Below are 5,723 nucleotides of genomic sequence, written 5' to 3'. Positions count from 1 at the left end.
AGACCATGGTTGCTAAGTCAGAGGGGTTCTACTTAGAATTCTCTGTCTGTTGCTGAGAAGATGATGGAAAAGGCTTGCCATTGTTAAACCTGTTTCTTCCACCATTATTGTTGTTGAAACCTTGTTGAGGTCTCTCTTGATTCTTCCATGAAAAATTTGGGTGATTTTTCCATGAAGAATTATAGGTGTTACCATAGGGTTCTCCTAGGTAATTCACCTCTTCCATTGAAGGGTTCTCAGGATCATAAGCTTCTTCCTCAGATGAAGCATCCTTAGTACTGCTTGGTGCATTTTGCATTCCAGACAGACTTTGAGAAATCAAATTGACTTGTTGAGTCAATATCTTGTTCTGAGCCAATATGGCATTCAGAGCATCAATCTCAAGAACTCCTTTCTTCTGACTAGTCCCATTATTCACAGGATTTCTTTCAAAAGTGTACATGAATTGGTTATTTGCAACCATTTCAATGAGCTCTTGAGCTTCTGTAGGCGTCTTCTTCAGATGAAGAGATCCTCCAGCAGAGCTATCCAAGGACATCTTAGATAGTTCAGAGAGACCATCATAGAAAATACCTATGATGCTCCATTCAGAAAGCATATCAGATGGACACTTTCTGATTAATTGCTTGTATCTTTCCCAAGCTTCATAGAGGGATTCTCCATCCTTCTGTCTAAAGGTTTGGACTTCCACTCTAAGCTTACTCAATTTTTGAGGTGGAAAGAACTTTGCCAAGAAGGCATTGACTAGCTTTTCCCAAGAGTCCAGGCTTTCTTTAGGTTGAGAGTCCAACCATATTCTAGCTCTGTCTCTTACAGCAAAAGGGAATAGCATCAGTCTATAGACCTCAGGGTCTACCCCATTAGTCTTGACAGTGTCACAGATTTGCAAGAACTCAGCTAAGAACTGATGAGGATCTTCCAATGGAAGTCCATGGAACTTGCAATTCTGTTGCATTAGAGAAACTAATTGAGGCTTAAGCTCAAAGTTGTTTGCTCCAATGGCAGGGATAGAGATGCTTCTCCCATAGAAGTCGGGAGTAGGTGCAGTAAAGTCACCCAGCACCTTCCTTGCATTGTTGGCATTGTTGTTGTTTTCGGCTGCCATGGCTTCTTCTTCCTTGAAGAATTCGGTCAAGTCCTCAACAAAGAGTTGTGCCTTAGCTTCTCTTAGTTTTCGCTTCAAGGTCCTTTCAGGCTCAGGGTCAGCTTCAACAAGAATGCCTTTGCCTTTGTTTCTGCTCATATGAAGGAGAAGAGAACAAGAAAATGTGGAATCCTCTATGTTACAGTATAGAGATTTCTTTAAGTGTCAGAGGAAAAGAAGAGTAGAAGACAGAAGTAGAAAATTCGAACTTATCAGAGAGGATGGAGTTCGAATTTTGCATTAAGGGATAGTGTTAGTCCTTAAACAGAAGGGTGTAAGAAGAAGGGAAGTGATTTTCGAAAATTAAGTAAAAGATTTTGAAAACATTTAAAAAAAAACATTACTTTGATTTTCGAAAATTAAAAGTGAAAAAGAAATCAAGTGATTTTTGAAAAGGATTTTGAAATTAGAAATCAAAGAGATTTGATTGAAAACTATTTTGAACAAGATGTGGTTAAGAAGATATGATTGAGAAGATATGATTTGAAAACAATTTTAAAAAGATTTGATTTTAAAAATTAATAACTTGCCTAACAAGAAAAGATATGATTCAAACAATTTAAACCTTTCTCAACAGAAAAGGCAACATACTTGAAATGTTGAATCAAATCATTAATTGGTAGCAAGTATCTTTGAAAATGGAGAGAAAGTAATTTTGAAAAAGATTTGATTGAAAAATTGATTTGAAAAAGATTTGATTTTGAAAAGATTTTGAAAACTAAAAAAAAAATTGAGTTGAAAACAAAATCTTCCCCCTTTAGCCATCCTGGCGTTAAACGCCCAGAATGGTGCACATTCTGGCGTTTAACGCCCAAACTTATACCTTTTTGGGCGTTAAACGCCCAACCAGGTACCCTGGCTGGCGTTTAAACGCCAGTCTGTCCTTCTTCACTGGGCGTTTTGAACGCCCAGCTTTTTCTGTGCAATTCCTCTGCAGTATGTTCTGAATCTTCAATTCTCTGTATTATTGACTTGAAAAGACACAAAATAAAAAATATTTTTGGATTTTTGATAATGAGGAATAATCAAAATGCAACTAAAATCAAATAACAATGCATGCAAGACACCAAACTTAGCAGTTTGTATACTACTGACACTAACAAAATGAGAATGCATATGAGACACACAAAACACTCAAGTCAATAGAATTCAAAGATCAGAGCACGAAAATCATCAAGAAGTACTTGAAGATCCTTAAGACACATGAATGAATGCATGCAATTGACACCAAACTTAAAATGAGACTCTATACTCAAACAAGAAATATTTTTGATTTTTATGATTTTGTAAATTTTTTTTTTGTGTTTTTCGAAAATTAAGTGGAAAAATATATCAAAATTCTTAATGAGAATTCCAGGAATCAGTGCAATGCTAGTCTAAGACTCCGGTCCAGGAATTAGACATGGCTTCACAGCCAGCCAAGCTTTCAAAGAAAGCTTCGGTCCAAAACACTAGACATGGCCAAAGGCCAGCCAAGCCTTAGCAAATCACTGCTCCAAAAGCAAGATTGATAAAAATCAACAAGCTCTTGTGATGATAAGTTGAAACCTCGGTCCAATGAAATTAGACATGGCTTCTCAGCCAGCCAAATTTCAACAAATCACCATGAAACTCTAGAATTCACCTTCAAGAATTTCGAAAAAAAATACCTAATCTAAGCAACAAGATGAACCGTCAGTTGTCCATACACAAAAACAATCCCCGGCAACGGCGCCAAAAATTTGGTGCACGAAATTGTGATCAATACTTTTCACAACTCTCATAATCCCTAGTAATGGCTCCAAAGACTTGGTGCTCAATACCATGGCATTACACAATTTCGCACAACTAACCAGCAAGTGCACTGGGTCGTCCAAGTAATAAACCTTACGCGAGTAAGGGTCGATCCCACGGAGATTGTTGGTATGAAGCAAGCTATGGTCAGCTTGTAAATCTTAGTCAGGCAGACTCAAATGGGTATAGTGATAAACGCATAAAACACAAAGATAAAGATAGAGATACTTATGTATATCATTGGTAGGAACTTCAGATAAGCGTATGAAGGTGCCTTCCCTTCCGTCTCTCTGCTTTCCTAATGTCTTCATCCAATCCTTCTTACTCCTTTCCATGGCAAGCTTATGTAGGGTTTCACCGTTGTCAGTGGCTACCTCCCATCCTCTCATTGGAAATACGTTCCGATGCTCTGTCACAGCATGGCTATCCATCTGTCGGTTCTCAATCAGACCGGAATAGAATCCAGTGATTCTTTTGGCGTCTGTCACTAACGCCCCGCCCTCAGGAGTTTGAAGCACGTCACAGTCATTCAATCATTGAATCCTACTCAGAATACCACAGACAAGGTTAGACCTTCCGGATTCTCTTGAATGCCGCCATCAGTTATTGCCTATACCACGAAGACTCTAATCTCACGGAATGGTTGGCTCATTTGTCAGACGAGCACTCGGTTGTCAGGCGATCAACCATGCATCGTGCAATCAGAAATCCAAGAGATATTCACTAGAGCCTCGAATGCTTGTAGAACAAGAGTGGTTGTCAGTCACTTTGTTCATGAGTGAGAGTGGTGATGATTCGTGACAATCATCACCTTCATCAAGTTGAAGAACAAGTGATATCTTGGACAAAGAACAAGCGGAATTGAATAGAAGAACAATAGTAATTGCATTAATACTCGAGGTACAGCAGAGCTCCACACCTTAATCTATGGTGTGTAGAAACTCCACCGTTGAAAATACATAAGAACAAGGTCTAGGCATGGCCGAATGGCCAGCCTCCCAAATGATCTAAGAACTAGATGTCCAAAGATGATCAAAGGATCAAAAATAATCCAAAGATGAAAATACAATAGTAAAAGGTCCTACTTATAGAAAACTAGTAGCCTAGGGTGTACAGAGATGAGTAAATGACATAGAAATCCACTTCCGGGCCCACTTGGTGTGTGCTTGGGCTGAGCATTGAAGCATTTTCGTGTAGAGACTCTTCTTGGAGTTAAACGCCAGCTTTTATGCCAGTTTGGGCGTTTAACTCCCATTTAGGTGCCAGTTCCGGCGTTTAACGCTGGAATTTCTGTAGGTGACTTTGAACGCCGGTTTGGGCCATCAAATCTTGGGCAAAGTATGGACTATCATATATTGCTAGAAAGCCCAGGATGTCTACTTTCCAACGCCGTTGAGAGCGCGCCAATTGGGCTTCTGTAGCTCCATAAAATCCACTTCGAGTGCTGGGAGGTCAGAATCCAACAGCATCTGCAGTCCTTTTTAGTCTCTGAATCAGATTTTTGCTCAGGTCCCTCAATTTCAGCCAGAAAATACCTGAAATCACAGAAAAACACACAAACTCATAGTAAAGTCCAGAAAAGTGAATTTTAACTAAAAACTAATAAAAATATACTAAGAACTCAACTAAAACTACCAAAAACATACTAAAGACAATGCCAAAAAGCGTACAAATTATCCGCTCATCAGGCTTCAACAATAATCAAGGTGGAAGAACCCAGAATAGGTTCAATAATAGACCACCATTTCCATCTTCTCAGCAGAAGATGGAGGTATAATTAGGTCAACTGAGTAAGAAAATCCCTGAGACCACTCCTAACACTCTTCCTAGTGACACTGAGGTGAACCCAAGAGAAGAGTGCAAGGCCATTACTGTAGACGTGGAGGCCAAATCTGAAGGGGATGAGCTGGCATTAAACGCCAGTAAGGAAAACCTTCCTGGTCATTTAATGTCCACAGAAGCACCATTACTGGCGTTGAACACCAGTAAGGAAGACCTTTCTAAGAATTTAATGCCCAAGGAGGCACCATCACTGGCATTGAACGCCAGTAAGGTAGACCTTACTGGCGTTCAATGCCTAACAAGCCAGCATCACTAGCGTTGAACGCCAATAAAGAGCACCTTACTGGGCATTCAATGCCCAAGGCAGCACAAAAACTGGGGTTGAATGCTAGTGAAGATATCCATGATGGGCATTCAACGCCCAAAGAAACATAAATCCTGGCATTAAATGCCACAATAGGGATAGTTGGCAACCCTCAGCCCACTGAGAACCTCCCAATTAAAGAACTGATGGTACCAAAGGTTCGTGAAGAGCCTATTGAAGTTCCCTTGTATAGTTGGTTAACGATCATAGAATCTACAGAGTACTCCTCCTTTGATGAAGAAGAGGAAACTAGGGAAGAGCATGTTGCTCAGTACCTAGGAATTCAAATGAAGCTTAGTTCCAAGTTGTTTGGCACAGAGCCATTGGAGGAAGAACCTCCAGTGCTCACCAAGGAACTCAATGCCTTGGTTCAGCAGAAACTACCTCAGAAGCTGTCAGATCCCGGATGCTTGTTGATTCCCTGCACCATAGGCACCCTTACCTTTGATAAGGTTCTGTGTGACCTAAGGTCAAGCATAAACCCTTATGCCACTCTCTGTAATGGAGAAGTTGGGAATCTTTGAAGTACAAGCTATATGAATCTTACTAGAGATGGCAAACAGGTCAATGAAAAAGGCTTATGGTCGTGTAGAGGATGTCTTAGTAAAGGTTGAGAACCTTTACATCCCTGCAAATTTTATAATCTTAGATACTGGGGAG

At 40.0% G+C, this 5,723-nt stretch overlaps 1 non-coding gene across 1 annotated transcript; it reads left to right on the top strand.

Annotated features, from left to right (window-relative positions):
* The first annotated feature begins 592 nt into the window (after positions 1-592).
* On the top strand, positions 593-700 carry LOC130977650 (small nucleolar RNA R71). The gene has a single exon (XR_009085334.1). It is a non-coding gene; the product is annotated as a small nucleolar RNA R71 (small nucleolar RNA).
* Positions 701-5,723: the final 5,023 nt, after the last annotated feature.

The sequence above is a fragment of the Arachis stenosperma genome, chromosome 4 (assembly GCF_014773155.1).
Source record: "Arachis stenosperma cultivar V10309 chromosome 4, arast.V10309.gnm1.PFL2, whole genome shotgun sequence".
NCBI lineage: Eukaryota > Viridiplantae > Streptophyta > Magnoliopsida > Fabales > Fabaceae > Arachis > Arachis stenosperma.
Note: the sequence above shows the minus strand (reverse complement) of the source record. Positions and strands in the feature narration are given on the sequence as shown.